Here is a 16,239-nt window from a genome sequence, read left to right as displayed (position 1 = left end):
CTGCAAAGTAACTAAAGCTATCAAATACAAGTAGTGGAGTAGAAGTATAAAGTAGCATAAAATGGAAATAGAAAAGTAAAATAATAGTATCTCAAAATTGTACTTGGGTAAATGTTCTTATTTACATTCCACCACTGCATTTTCATCCTACTCTGGTTATTTCCCCTGGTTGTACAGTCTTCATAATAATGCAGTATGTCCCATCTCTTCCTCCCTCTGCTCCTCTCCCCTGAGGAAAGTGAGCAAATGTGCAGGCAGAGCAACTAATTTGAGGTTTCCCTCAATAATCTATCGTCGGTTTCCACTCAGTGAGCTGCAAGCTGTCAGAACACCAGCGACGGAGAGCCACAGCTCCCAACAGGCTGTGTGGTCAGCTCTGACCCCTCCCTCACTCTTTAACAGCAGCGGTGCTTGGCTAACAACCCACAGGGCTCACAGCTAGGAGCTGACACCATAAGCCTGCCCAGAGTCTGGACCACACGTCTCTGTCGATCTCTGTTTATCTGCCTACCTTTTTTCCCCCTCTCTCTCTTTCATGTCTGTCTCAAGTCCCTCTCTCCTTCCTGTTTCCACTCTTAGCTTGCCCTCTGCGGTCCTCACCGCATCTCCTTGTTTCCACTCTTCCTCACAGTGCGTCTTCCTCTCTCTGACCTGCCTGTTAACCACAGTTCCCAGACGTGGGTTCAAAAGCGAATTCAGCCCAGTCCGCCTGACTGCAGGGCCCTCTTCAAAAGTCAATGAGACAATGACAGCGAGGCTCTGCCCATCTCATTAACGTGACTGGCTGGACAGCATGGCAGATCACCAGAGAGAGAAAGAAGAATCCACAAGCATCCGGAAAGGTTTTATGCTTCCCCGTCTGTCTGTCTGTCTCACACTCACACTCACACTCACTCTCACTCTCACACTCACACTCACACTCACACTCACACTCACACTCACACTCACACTCACACTCACACTCACACTCACACTCACACTCACACTCACTCTCTCTCTCTCTCTCTCTCTCTCTCTCTCTCTCACACACACACAGTCTGGACTTTTTAATGACCCTTTCTCTGACTGAATGCTGATAGATCCATTTCATTTTATTCAACCTGCGCTCACACTCTGCCTCAGCCGTTAAGGAAAGCAGACACAGCCAAGCACCAACTTACTCGGTCTGACCTCTGTGAATATATGTATATGATGCACTGAGACTGCAAAACGCACCGGCAGTGCATACAGTACAAGAATGAGGCCGCATACAAGTTCGGAAAGTATCTATTCAGCTTTGTTACAGTGCTGTGATTCCACTCAAAGCTGGAGTTTTAAACTCTGTTTTATGATGTGTTTACATATAGATTTATGTGGCATTAGCTAGCCAGAGAACAGTTTTGCTTTCTATCCGACAGAATACCAAATGAGTGTGAGAGATGGGGAATTAATGCACTTAACTGCTGAGTCAACAAGCAAGGAATCTAGCGGCTTAGTCACACAGACAGCCAGCAGACTGCCTAACAGGGAAATTAAAACAGGCAAGAAACACGCCGCGGAGACCTGAGAGCGACGGAGATCGGACGGAGAGAGAAAGTGAAAGAGATGGGCAGAGGAGGGGACGGTCATTGGCACCCTGTGCTCAGCACATCTTTTGATATGACAGACGGCAAACATAATTAGTCATCATTTTCCGCGCTAACCCTTGGAGTTCACAATGTCACAGCTATGCATATGTATGAGCCTGAGCCCTTCCTTTCATCCCTCCACTTGCCTCCAAAGAGTTTGGACAGATTATGACCCAGTAAACAGTTTTCTCTCCAGAAGGAAGAGCAAGGCCGACTTTCTCCCAGTGCTCACTGCCATACCTCAGCATCACCCACAATAACTTTCACTTTTCCACCCTAAAATCCATAACAGCCCAAGAACATAAGATTGTCGAAGCTTGGCTTGTGTCTGCTCTGAATGTCAGCGCTGAGAGAGTGAATCAATACAGCGACAGGAGCTGCCACATCTCCGCTATCTCTCTCCCCCGGATGTCTGTCAGCCACACTCAGCTGGAGGCCCTCCATTAATGTGCCGTGGAATAACATAGTCAGTGGGTCTCCATGCTTGGAGACAGATGCATCAAGCAGAGCTTGTGAAGTGTTGGGTCTGCGAGTGTGTGATGTTCCTGCAGGTTTTGCAGCAGATGTCCCTGGATGGAAATAACCAGCTTGGATCAAAAGCAGGGGAGACATAATATCATGATATTACAGAGAGAAAGAAGAGAGAGGACACTGACATGTTAATCATGACGCATGTGAGCAGTTGTGCTGATGAACATTTGTGGGCTTCTGAGAACATCTATAAAGAGATCGGGCTGTTCTCATACACCGTTTGTAGTTATACCAATGAAAAGTAATGCACAGTTGTTTATATATTACAAATGAATTAATGTGTAATCCACATAATTGTGAACCAGGAAGTATAAAGAGCTACAAATGTTGCATAGGGAGGAGGTCAGTGTGGATAAGTGGGTAAAAAAAAAACTGGATTTTCGCCCAGTGGGCAACTCCAGAGTCTGAAAAGTGAAGCCAATGTGGGAGTACCTTGAATTGCATTCTTTCTAACAGCCAGCAGGGGGCGACTCCTCTGGTTGCAAAAAGAAGTCTGATTGTATAGAAGTCTATGAGAAAATAACCCTACTTCTCACTTGAGTTATTACCTCAGTAAACATTGTAAACATGAGTTTATGGTCTCAATCGCTAGTTTCAAGTCTTCTTCAATACAGCATGATGTTCATTTAGTAAATTATGGTCCCATTTAGATTCAAATAGACCATAAAGCAGGGGATGCTTGTCGGCTAACAGACTCCTTGTGATTGACAGGTCGCTACCACGGCGTTGTCCGGTCTTGGAGTTGTCCGCGTTTTCGTCTTATAACTTTAACCCTTTCACAGTGTGTTTTCAGTTCATGAAAGTTAATTGTTACATTTTGGTCGCCTAAAAATGTCTTATTCAGCATTCGGTCGTACTTAGCTCCACCCTCTCGTGTCACTTCTGGTTGCAAAATAACAAGATGGTGACTGCCAAAATGCCGAACTAGAGGCTTTTGGGAAACCAATTGGTGACGTCACGGCGACTACGTCCACTTCTTATACAGTCTTTGCTTGCCCCAGGAGACCGGTGTTCATACCCCATGTGAAACCAGAAGTCAATGTTGATATATTTGTATCTTCCGTACTTAAGTTACGCCACTTCCGGTGTTATTTTAACCCAAACTAAGTAGTTTTGTTACTTAAACCTAGTCAAGTCGATCTTTTCCTAAACTTAAGTACAACGTTTTCTTGCCTAAACCTAACCAAGTTGTTTCCTGTGAAGACAGAAGAAATTGACAAATGCGTCACATGTTGCTGGATATTTAGGTAAGCACAAAAAATGAGGAATAACTTTTCGTAAGATATAAGAACCGTTGTATTGAGGATACGTTGCAAATAACATTCATTAAAGGTGTTTAGCTGGACTGCAGAGAGAGGGGGTTATGGAGGCCTTCTTGTATTCCCACAATGGAAAACTAATGTTGACAAACTCTCAACCTCAACAGTGTGAAGAGGTGACATCTGAAACGCTGGCTTCAATAGATGACCCTGTTTTATTCCAGGCCTCAGCATCACACACAGCATGGCTCACCGCACTGGGGAGCATGGCATTCATACCCCAAACAAAACCAAACGCAGCACCTGATAAACACACGTGGACACCCACGAACATGCACACCCCACCTCACACAGACACATACAGTCATGGACACAGTGGCGAGGCCAGCAGAGGCTGGGAAAGTGCTTAGATGTGCATATGAGAGAGTAAGAGCAGCCAAATTCCTTCACAAGCCTCTCAGCCCACGCTGCGCCACCTTCGTCACCAAAGGGGGACTGGGTCATGCTTTAAAACTTTAAGCTGCTCCTCTCCAGCCTTTCATTCCCCTCACAAACCTCCACCACATATCAGCAACCCTCCTTGCCTGTGACCTCGAAGAAGCAGCAGGACGCCTCTCATCCCCCTTCTCTCTGAAGGCGATATCTTCACATGGAGAAGAAGATGTGCAGAGACAGACAGAGCGGTATTGGACGGCCTCTGAACTCGTGGAACATCAAGTAAACATCATCGTTGCGCATGAATCTCCAGGCAGGTTATGAGAAATAAGGTGTCTTTTTTTTTGAGCGTCTTCCTGACTACCCTCTGTGGATGCATGCTCGCCATCCCAGGTCAGGCATGAAAAATGCATGCAGGTGGGATGGTCGGAAATGTCAATAGAGAAATCAAAGCAATCAGGGTTGTGCTGAAGGGGATGTTGGTGTGATAAATCATCTTGTTCCTGACGGAGGTCGCAGGGGTGGGAAGACGGGTGAGCGCGGCAAAGTGGAGTGTGCTCGACCGTATGCCTCAGGGAACGGCTCGAAGACACACTTTATTCAAAGGTGCGATTTCAGAGTGTGACTCTTGATGCAAAGTCATTTGTGACACAGTGACCTTTGCGGGGCCCCCACTCTCGCTGTGAGTTATTTCTTTGATTTAAGCCTCGTGTTACCGCCTCCCTCTCTGGGGGAAATGATGACAGATACACCCATGGGCTCCAGATTAGCTCAATAGGACATTATTGCCTACATCAGAAAAGCTGCTACACAGCAAGATCACTGATGGATGATAGTTCCTAAAATGGTTTTCCGGGCGAAATGATATCCAAATGCATTTTTTAGTAGCGAAAATGTTCTCTGTTGTTGCTGTTTCTGCACACTGACACATGATGATTAAACTTCTTGGTTTTCATCGCATAATAAAGCTGGAAATAGCAGTCGGTTGTTTACCGTGCTGCCATTTCCCATTGCCTACTGAAGTATTACTTAAATAATGCAATGACCGCAAGCAGATGTGAATGTCATCTCAATGGCTAATACCTACAGTTCAAACTCCCAAGGCAGCCAGCCCCTCCACCTTAAAGGCTGATGAATAACTGAGGCACAGTAACACTCTCCGTGTGGACGCGTGTGGATGAGGGAGGGAGAAGGAGGGAGTTATCTGAGGCTCCATTAACCTTGTTTGTGTAGAGGCACCTCCACTATGCTAAGCCCACATCGCGTGGGGAACCTCAGGGGACCCTCCACTAATTAACCTTGTGGAGACACCCTCAGTAGAGGGAGGCTGGGTCCAGAATAATAAGGAGGCCTTTGCCAGGCCATTAGCAGGAAGATTAACACATCCAACTTTCAAGTAGCTTTTTGACACAAAACCAATATTTGTCTGCACTGGCTTGGTCCGGGGTGTGACACAGCTGAATTATAAGTGACACGTGTGTTTCAGCCTCTCGCACGGCTCCGCCATCACACAGACTTTTTCTTCTTTGGCAGCTCTGTTATGAGAAGGTGCTCATATGATATCTATAAAGATGTATTTTTATGGCATATTCTTGAACAAATCATTCTGTAGATTCATTAATTATCAGGACATGCATGTGTGAACAAAGGGGGGAACTTGTAATCACAAACTGGGAATCAAAGCAAGGAATATTTTGCTGTAAAATGACATGGCTAACAACTAAGGGACTACTACTAACGCAGTTGTTAGGAAAATAGGAAATGGCATCTCCGTGGCAAGAAAATGCCTGCCTTATGTTCCAGCACACATTCTGAGATGAGTAGTTAAATCTTTAAGTTTAAGCCATCTGGACTGTTGCTCACCTGTATGGTCTTCTGCATCAAAAAGTGTACTGAGGAAACTACAAATTGCCCAGAACAGAGCTGCAAGTCTAGTTTTACAGTACCCCATAAGAATGTACACAGACAGCATGCATCATAAACTATCATGGTTACCAGTAGAGAAAAGACTTGCCTTAAAGCTGTAGTAGCAAGATTGGAGCATATATGATTAAAAAAAGTTATTTTTATAAAACGGTTGCTATATCCTGACAGTAATACATGAAACAGGTCACCTGAAAAAAATCATGTGCCTCTTTGTCCTCCGGTGCTCCTAACGGCATCTGCAAGATTTCATGGACCGGAGGAAAACAAGCAGTAAGAGCTGATCTGAGGTCCGCTGTCAAGCTGCTGTCTATGAGAGCCGGCTGTCAATCACTCGCGTACTCCGACCAAACGGTCAAACTAGACCGCGCTGATCAAATATGAGTCAGTATTCTGTTACGTTAATGCCTATTTCTCTCCTCAAATGTTTTCAGAATCATCTTGTAGTGCACGGTTTAGCTGTCAAATGAGAAAGTTTGTGACACCGCCGCCATCTGGTGAAGGAACGCCAAGTTCCGGTCACATGACCAGAGCACAGCCAATAGGAACGCTCTCTCAATGAAATGACCTGTGATTGGCCAAAGTCTCCCATCACGGGCGAGATTTTTTAAAGCCTGAAAACAGAGCCATAATGTGGTGAAGAAGTCTAGTTATCTCTCAGAACATTTGAATTACAATATGCTGAAAGGTTATTATGGAATTTTCGCCCAATGATGCCAAAAATACACTGACTACTGCCACTTTAAGCACAGTCACATTCTTTAGTAATAGCATTTATTCTACTAAACCAGAGTTTTTGTATAGTCAAATTACCAAATGCAGGGACTTTTACAGTCATTTCATTAGAACAGCAGGTGATGGCCAAATCATGTTACTTCACCAAAAATCGAATGCCCTTAAAAAAGATGTCAATTTATCGTGCCATCAATCATTGGATAAGCTGCCCTCTTTACATACGTCAATCCTGTAGCAAATCCTCATTCAAAAACCATTTAAGAATGCATTACTTAAGCAGCTGATCAATAATCCAGTGTTGGTCATGTATAATGTTTTGTTCTTTTTCCCTGATAATGGAACTTGAGGCTAAATGATTATAGATGATGTAAATGAATGTAACATTTATGAATGTTGGGAACATTTTAATGACCGTTTTTTTTTTTTTAATGTAAGGCAGTTAAAAGAGATGAACATGGAGTAACACAATTATGTTGTATAAAGTATGTATATGACAAAAAAGACGAGCTGGTGCCATTGGTATCAGCTAATTGGGATCCTTTCTAGATAAAAAAATACTGAGGGCTTTTTTTCCAAATAAATGAATTTGTCTTTCACCAGCTTCATTTGCACATATTCCACTGTGGTATTATAGCATTTCTCCAGGATGTTCTCATACACTGTATGTCGAAAAGTAATGCACTGTAATTCCTATATATATCACACAAAATCAATCTGTATGTAATCCACGTAATTGTGAACCAGGAAGTGTGAGGCCTGCCTGGCCGGTCTTGTTTTGATTCAGTACGGTGGCGACGTGCTTATAGTACAAACTGAGGAGGTGTCATCCACTATAAAGTGAAGGTCTTCACCATCATCACATTCTCTTTATACCACAAAAAAAACTGTATTAGTGTTCAAATTACTGCCAAATTTTTTTTGGCGCCAGCATAAAAGGCTTCTCCATCTCAAAGTCCTGGGATGAATTCCTGTCCCAGTGACAAATAACGGGCGGCATAATTGCTTTTCACCTAGAGCGGCAGAAGTGCATGGTCACACCTCATAATGAATGATGCTCTCTCACCTTATAGTTGCAAAGTTTAGCAAGGTAAAAACTACATCTAAATCAATCATCACTTCAGGATTGAAACTCTATCATGATATCTTTTTCTGGTAATATTGTCTGGCCCTCTTATGAATTTAATTCATATAAGTTGGACATGAAAATGAATGAAATAAAAAACATATTCTATTATGCACAGCCGTCTGGATGAATATAGGAAAAGGAGACGAAATATATCCCTCGAAGATTTGAAAACTGTCAGCATAAACACGCCATGCCTGCAAGCAGGTGGAAGTTAAGATCTTTGACTGGCTTTATCTCCGATTGCTTGACATGCTGGGATTTGTGCCAGCAGTAGTGTTATAAAAAATGCATACAAAGGTGAATGTGGCGCTCTCTTACCAGCTTTTTATCAAGACATGCCATCGTATAGCTTGTTTCTGTGCATGATCTGATTCAGCCTTTATCTTTTCTCTTTACTTCCCCTCCCTACAGTGTGTTTTACTCTATATCTGCAAAACACACCTGCACAATGTTTTGGGTGGTTGCCACATCCCCTGCTTGCTTTTCCTTCACTAAACTTTACAGCAGAATAAGGAAGTTTCACACTTCTTCTACCCAAGAGAAAATCCACAGAAATCTGAAAAATCCAAGACAGCACTTTGAGACTTCAAAAGAAAAGCACACAATGCATTTGAATATCTTTTATAACTCTCCCTTGCCATTTTTTATTCAATCTCCACCCACGGGGGAAAGAGATGTCATATCTGAAAGGTGACTGGCTGTTAGTCACACTTCAATAGGAGAACAGAGGAGGTGGTCAAGGCTGAAAGTGTAAGAATTATCACCTCTTAACCCCTCATTGATTTAGACGTATTTTATTGTGTCGTGCGGCATTGTGAATTCCAAGGGAACCGGTGTCGGAGAGACTTTGTACGGCGGAGCCGGGCGACAGCATGGTGCGTGCTCAGAGACCTTCTGGGCTTCATGCATAATGCTCTTTGTGTTTCCTGGGAAGGATGGACGAGTGACAGGGAGGACTGAGTCCCCTCCAGAATCTCAAATGGATTACGTTCACTTTCTCCCTCCTCTAGCTCTCTCTCTTTCTCTTTTATGCTATTTGCTGGAAACAGCCAACATCATTGATGTGGCCTTTTTCCTGTGTGTGGCGCGAGAACAAAGGAATTGTTCTTCCTTAGCATGCTATCGCCGTGCCTTTCTCCCGCTCATTCTCTGTTTATCCACCCCTCTCTCTCTCCCCAATCTGCTCTCCTACCTCGCTTTTATCTCTCAGTTTCATGATTTATTTTGCAAGCATGTCTGACCTGTGCTCTTAAGTGTCACTTCAAAAGAGAGATTCGTGTTGATTATTTCCATCTCGGACAGTGACAGTGATAAGACAAGTGGATGTGGACAATTAGGTGTAGCTGTTTGGTTTATAATGCCACTTATTTCCTTTCTGGCCGCCAGCCGGATACACATTCTTGATAAGCCACTCACCTTGAGCAGAAAAGGGGGGTCGTATTGCATTACAGGGAAATTAAATTAACTTGATATGTATAGCCACAACTTCCAAATTCATTAGAAAAAAACCCCCGGTTCCGGGGTCACACAATATTCCCTAAATTCCATTACGCTGTGGTTCATTACATAACAGCACATCGCCCATTAGCCCGTTGCACCCACATTTACAACTCCATGAATTATGAATCAGTTTCCTTTCATCACAGCTGGAACGCTCTCCCTGATGTGCAAATTACAGTCAGGAAAACAACCACTGCCCAAGATGAGTTAGTCCACAGAATCCCAGCCTCCAAACCCAGCCTGTTCTCATTCACAGGGCGTCAAATACCCAGGCTTTGTGGCGGCCATCGGCATGTGATACCGCCACACAAGGCACCCTTTAGCGGCGGTATGAGACTCACCGGGCTTTCCATTAACAACAATGTACACCCATAAACGGCAATTGTAAATGTTTCGAGAAAGCGCGGCGGGAGTGACTGTGGTGTAGTTTAAAGAGCGAAAAAACACACTAAGGGCAGGTGGGAGGGGAGGTAGATGGGTCTAACAAACACAAGGCTTTCATCCAGGAAACCGCTGTTCTTGTCCCGTGTGTTAAGTTTCACTTTTACATTACAATCAGCTGTTCGTTCGTGTCCCGTGTTCACAACGTTCAGTTTCATTTTCACTTTACAAACAGTAGTTTAAAGCCCAACCATGGACTTTTTTCCTAAACCTATCTAAGTGGGTTTGTTGCCTAAATTAAAAGTGATGACAAAGATAACTACAGTGTTTTTGATTCCAAAAATCAAGTGACGCCAAGGGGCGTGACAAAGTATGAAATGTCAATCGATTCAAATATTTAATCGCGATTAATCGTCCATAGTTAATCGTGATTAATCTCAAAATAATCGCACCTTTTTTATCAGTTCAAAATGCACCTCAAAGGGAGATTTGTCAAGTATTTAATTCACTTATCAACATGGAAGTGGACAAATATGCTGCTTTATGCAAATGCATGTCTATATTTATTACTGGAAATCAATTAACAGCACAAAACAATGACAAATATTGTCCAGAAACCCTCACAGGTACTGCATTTAGCATAAGAAATATGCTCAAATCATAACAATGCAAACTCAAGCCAAACAGACAAAAACAGCTGTCAGTGTGTCAGTGTGCTGATTTGACTATGACTTGCCCCCAAACTGCATGTGATCATCATTATCATAAAGTGGGCATGTCTGTAAAGGGGAGACTCGTGGGTACCCATAGAACCCATTTTCATTCACATATCTTGAGGTCAGCGGTCAAGGGACCCCTTTGAAAATGGCCATGACAGTTTTTCCTCGCCAAAAATTAGCGCAAGTTTGCAGCATTATTTAACCTACTTTCCGAGCTAGTATGACATGGCTGGTACCAATGGGTTCCTTCGGTTTTCAAGCTTCATATGATGTCAGTATCTTCACTCTAGCTTTAAAACTGACGCAAGTTCCGATAATGGGTTAAAGAAATTAGTGGCGTTGAAATTAATTTGCATTAACTTGCTATTATTGCGTTAACTTTGACAGGCCTAAAACGACAACAACTTTGAAGTCACATGGTCCATTGTCTACAACAGCATTTCCTTCACCCCATAGGACACCTTTCTTGAACCCCCTCCCCTATATGAATGTAGTAGACAGCAGATAGAACCAATCTGCTTTTAACATTCTGTGGTCTGCTCTTTCACTGACAATAAGTTGGAGCTAATAGATAAATGCAGTCCCTAACGTGCCCCTGGAGGTGGCCCTCAGGCCAGACGACGTATTAACAATAGATGTATACTCACAGCACTGCCCCGTCCACACGATTTCTCAAAGCCCGAGACTCCCTGTAGTGCTTTATAATCTTCTCAGATATCCAGGTCAGCCACCAGCTACATTCACACTCCACACAAGCCCACGAGCTAGAGATAAGTGAAACATAAATCAGGGAAGCGAGAGAGGAATGGGCCCCTGGCGTAATGCAGAGGTGATTATGAACTCAAATGTGCACTCTTTTCAATAAAAACATGAAATATGATCTGGCTTCAGGAGAGTTGAAAGACACTTACAAGAACATTAACAAGAGGTGTTCTCTGAGGTTAGGGCATGGTTACAAAACCAGCACTGATTCGGCCCAATGTAGTGTCAAGTTCAAATTTATAAGAGCACCACGAAAGGGCAGTGACGAATCCGGCATCATTTTATTCCTATGACCCTGTGGCGACAATAAAAAAAGATGAGGACAGTTTCTGTTTAAAGGCACACTGAACTGCATTTAAGCATTTTTTAAAAAAATATAGGGAATTGATTTCATGTATTACAGACGCAGCATCTCTACTTTCCAATTAAAGACCCTAAGATTAAGTGCTCCTTATGTGTGAAGAAAATTGGCTATTTGATTGATGAACTCTAGGAACGAGCCTATGAGAATATTGATGGGGCAAGGTTTTACTGTACATGTTCACTGTAGCCACACAAATAAACAGCTCTTGAATGAAAAATAAGATGGTGCACACATTCAGAAGGTGCGGGAGGAGAACAATTTTTGTCCTGAAAAGTACATTTGTCATAGATGCACCATTACAGACACATAATGGGTCTTCTTCAGAGCCAGATGTATACTCTTTTATCCACTGTGCAGGTACAAATAAGCTTTGATAGTTCAAAGTACAGATTTCCTAACATTTCAGCATGAACTAAAGGTACAGATACTGTAGAGTCAGTTAGATAGCTCATTGATCAGGGAGCCTGGATGGTCTAGGAGAACAAAGCACTCATCCATCACCGCAGAGACCCGAGGGGTCAACCCCAGGCAGCAGTGCTTATGGGTTGGCCCCATCAAACACAATCAATTGGTGGGAAGTCAGTGAGGGATCATGACCTGTGATCGCAGCAGTAGCAACTCCTACTGATTGCTCTGCACACAGTCTTCACCCTGCTCAGGCCAAGAAAAAGGGCATATACATTGGATGATTTTGCAAAACTGACCCGAGCGGTGGAGGGCAGCCCAGTCGCACGAAAAGGCGTATGATTGACACAATAATTTGCAAGGTATTTAGCGTGCAATAAGAATGCTGTGCTTGCTTTTGGCGTGTCATTTGTACATATAGTCTGTACTGATTGCAATGTAAATGCATCCGTGTAAATATGCTACGCTCAGAGCTAGTGACATAGAATAAAAAATGAGAAAGACTGCTTATGGCGGGCGGGAGGTGGACTGATCCAGCAAACAGGACTTTCAACCGGGAGACCAATGTTTTTGTTTTGTAAGTTACGTTCGTGACGTTTGTGACATGTTTTCCGTACTTCTGTTACTTTGTTTCCCTGCGTATTTGACTTCATTTATGTACTTACTTTAAGCCCAACTAAGTGGTTTTGTTGCCTAAACCTAACTACGGACATTACCATAGTTTTGTTGCGTTGCGTACAAATGACACGCGAAAAGCCTAAAATGCGGCCTCATAACACGTGGAATGTCCTTGTAAAGTCAAGCTATTTATACGCTTTCCCGTGAGATCGGGTAGTGGAGGGAGAACACATGGACGCTGAGTTACGTCACCTGGTTTTATTTGTAGTTTACATCACATAACACGCAGTTCAGGCTGGTTTTGATGAGGTTGTGATATAAATATATTTTTTTTAAATTACAAAAACTTTTCAAAAGAACATCAGAGAATCTATCAGGCAACAAAAGTAATGTTAGGCTAGACCCAATGCTTTCTGCAGTATCTGCATATGGCAACTATAATATGGTGAATGTTAAGGAACTATCATGGTTCCGGCAAATATGCTTTTGGGTTTGACAACTACAACACTTGGAGAAGGTTAGGGAAACACTTTAGTTACGGTTTAGAAAACTGCAAACGTTAATTGCCCGTTTGTGAGGGGATTGGAACTCCGAGGGTCACAAGGGTAGCGAGTGTCCACGCGGCCAAAATGACGTCACACCATGAGACACGGCACTTCGTGGGGATTCCGTTTGACAGGTTTTTTTCCTGTCAATGCACATCAAAATATTTCTATGCGGATGGGCGGATGAACTTTGAGAAGTTTTGAGAATGTCGTTTTTCCGCGAGGAGAAACCTGCACAAGTATAAAGATCCAAATGATTCCTCGTCACGATTCCACGTCAGCTCAAGTCGGTGCAACCGTCCTTGTGGAAAGTATAACTGAAGCTTGAAAGTCAGACATAAAGTGCATACTGTTTCCTGCATTAGTACTGGACGTATCGGGAATCGTTCAATATGAACGTAGTTCCAAGGGTCAAAAGACTGTAGAGGAAACTGGCCTTTGTACATCTGTGAGAAATATATGGGAAAATGTGGGACATTTATTTTTTTTCAGTATTGCCTGATGTGACATGTTCTGTTTAAAGGAACATTTTGATCAGCTGAGGTACATAATTGTACTTTTGAAAGTAGAGTTACAAAATTGACTTGCTTGAAAGGCTATGTATAAGGTTGCTCCAGCAACCAGCCTAAGTACTCCAAAAGGTACAATTTTGCTGTACTTTTTCTCCGACAGTGTATAATCCAATCCCTGATTCATATCAATGGAGCCTTTGTGTTAAATAACTATGTCAGATTTGCCACCATTGAGAGATTTTCACAGCCAGGCGTACAACCTTACCCATAACGCGGGACGAGATGGATGCTGATGTGTGCTCACAGAATCTCATCAGACACGCCGTTCCACCTCGGCTCTGCTCGTCTCTCTCCTTTAGCATTGCTCTGATTAGGCCTCTAAATTGGATTCCAGCGCGGTTCTATCATTTTTATGTTGTTTTTGTGTTTGTGCACCCTCCCCTACTCCTCCCACTCACGCTCCACCTCTCACTCTATCTGCCTGGATTTTTCACCTCTCTATATTCGTGCAAACTCAGCTTTCGTTACACCGGAGGGCTGACATTTCAGTCGACGGTGCTATTGTAAGACTATGCCATGCGGTTCAGAAGGTGTGACAACAGAACAGAATTCCTACCGCTGTGTTAGATAATGTAGAGAAAATGTTTTCTTCTCTGCTAGATTAGCAGTTTAGCAGAGAGGTCCTGCGGAGCCAGCGAGTCCACAGTTCTTACCTTACAATGTGTGATCACGGCAACTGAATGTGTGACCCGAGTTACTTCATTATACAATATGAAACGGTATCTCACCACTTAATCTGTATGAACCCTCCTGTAATTAATATACAACATAAAATGCATCTGAGGTAACCAAAGGAAGAAGCTATAGTAGTAGTAGTATAAGAAACCTTTTAGAGCACGCAGCAGGGCCTGTAGGGTAATATCAAATTAAAAGCAGTGCATAAGTAGTTGCTCTTTGTTTTTATTTCTATTTTGCTTCCATAGGCCACATAGACAGCAACTAATGTGTTATCTGGGCATTCATAATTCATAACCTGTTGCATCGCTATATAAACAAGCACTGAAAATAATGGATCAAAAACAGATGAAATGGCACCACTGTATAATTCTGAAAAATAAGAAGCTGCTCAGTTTTGATAGTAGGTAGTCACATGCATACACGCACACTACACACTGCAGAAGAGTTAGTTTAGCTCTGAGAATAAATCTAGTGAATGTAGAGTGGAAGTTTGTGCAGAAATAAATAATGCAGCTCCTCCAGACCAACAGAGGTTTCCCGTGTATTGTTTCCTGAAGTGGCTCCGGAGCGAGAAACGTTGTCGTCTCCAACCAAAACTCCGGTGTCTCCCCTGTTCCTTCTGACCGCGGTCGGGAGGCTGAAGCAGGAAAAGTTGACACTAGGATCAGCACTGATTCATGGAGAGACCTTCGTCTGGTCATCTAACATTACTGCCAAGCAGGTGAAATATATTGAGTTTTGTGGTTTTAGCAGACGTGTGTCGCCTCACTGTTTTGACCGATGCTCGTTAATGTCTATGTAGAGCGAGCACAAGCGCGAGCAACAGGACGCTGACTTTAGTTGACTTAACGGCCACAGGTGTCGCTGTTAACAAGCAATTTCTAATTCTTACATAGAGTCCCTTTAAAGGCTGGGCAATATATCAATATTATATCGATATCGTGATATGAGACTAGATATCATCTTAGATTTTGGATATCGTAATATGGCATAAGTTTAGTCTTTTCCTGGTTTTAAAGTCTGTATTACAATAAAATTATGTAAATTATGAAATTTTCTGAATTTACCAGACTGTTATAGCTTTCTATTATTTGCCTTTACCCACTTAGTCATTATATCCACATTGCTGAGGATTATTTATCAAAAATTGCATTATGTAAATATTATGTGAAAGCACCAATAGACAAACCCTACAATACCGTTGCAATATTGATACTGCGGTATTTAGCCAAAAATATTGTGATATTTGATTTTCTCCATATCGCCCAGCCCTACTGCCTTTCGCATAGAACCGATCATCCAATCAACTACACACTTAGTGGGTACAAGGAGCCGTACTGCGGTTCTTGACAATGCTCCAAACGGGCACTGCATTAGTTAATATAAATACTGGCCAAACTGTCAGATATTCACCTGTTCCTTGTAGTTAGGAGTACTATCTCACTGTTGTCCTTTCAAAAAAATAATTAAAATGGCATAATCCCTACGTTAATAAACAGTATGACTGAAATGATCCACTGCCATGTACAAACTCCCACACCAATACAAAGCTTCCACAAATCCGAATGTTTCAAAAACCTTTGATGGTTCTAAATCCAGCACTTAATGCCTTTATTTTGCCCCGATGCGCCAGATCTCCCACGTACGTACAGATAGATACTTTATTAAACTTGCATTATTTTGGGCAGCTGCCAATCCACAGCCCACTGCTCGGAGAGGCAGAGTAAAAAATGCTATTGTTTTTCGAGGAGGGAGAGCCTGGAGGTAGGTGATGAGTGGGGTCACCGGCTGAACAAGCCAAGCGTGCTGTCATGTTGCCCTCGCCTCCACCACTCTGCTTCCAATGCACGTTTCTCCTGCTTCCAGTACAGAGCGCACGCACACACACACACACACACACACACACACACACACACACACACACACACACACACACACACACACACACACACACACACACACACATATGCACAGTCAGGCACACATTCTTAGATATATGAGTCTATATGCAGCACATAAAAAGCAAATGTGAATATATATGCATTTATGAGCACGTATGCACGGCTTTGCACATGCATT

The sequence above is a fragment of the Sebastes fasciatus genome, chromosome 1 (assembly GCF_043250625.1).
Source record: "Sebastes fasciatus isolate fSebFas1 chromosome 1, fSebFas1.pri, whole genome shotgun sequence".
In the NCBI taxonomy this organism is placed as follows: domain Eukaryota; kingdom Metazoa; phylum Chordata; class Actinopteri; order Perciformes; family Sebastidae; genus Sebastes; species Sebastes fasciatus.
This window is presented reverse-complemented; position numbering follows the sequence as displayed.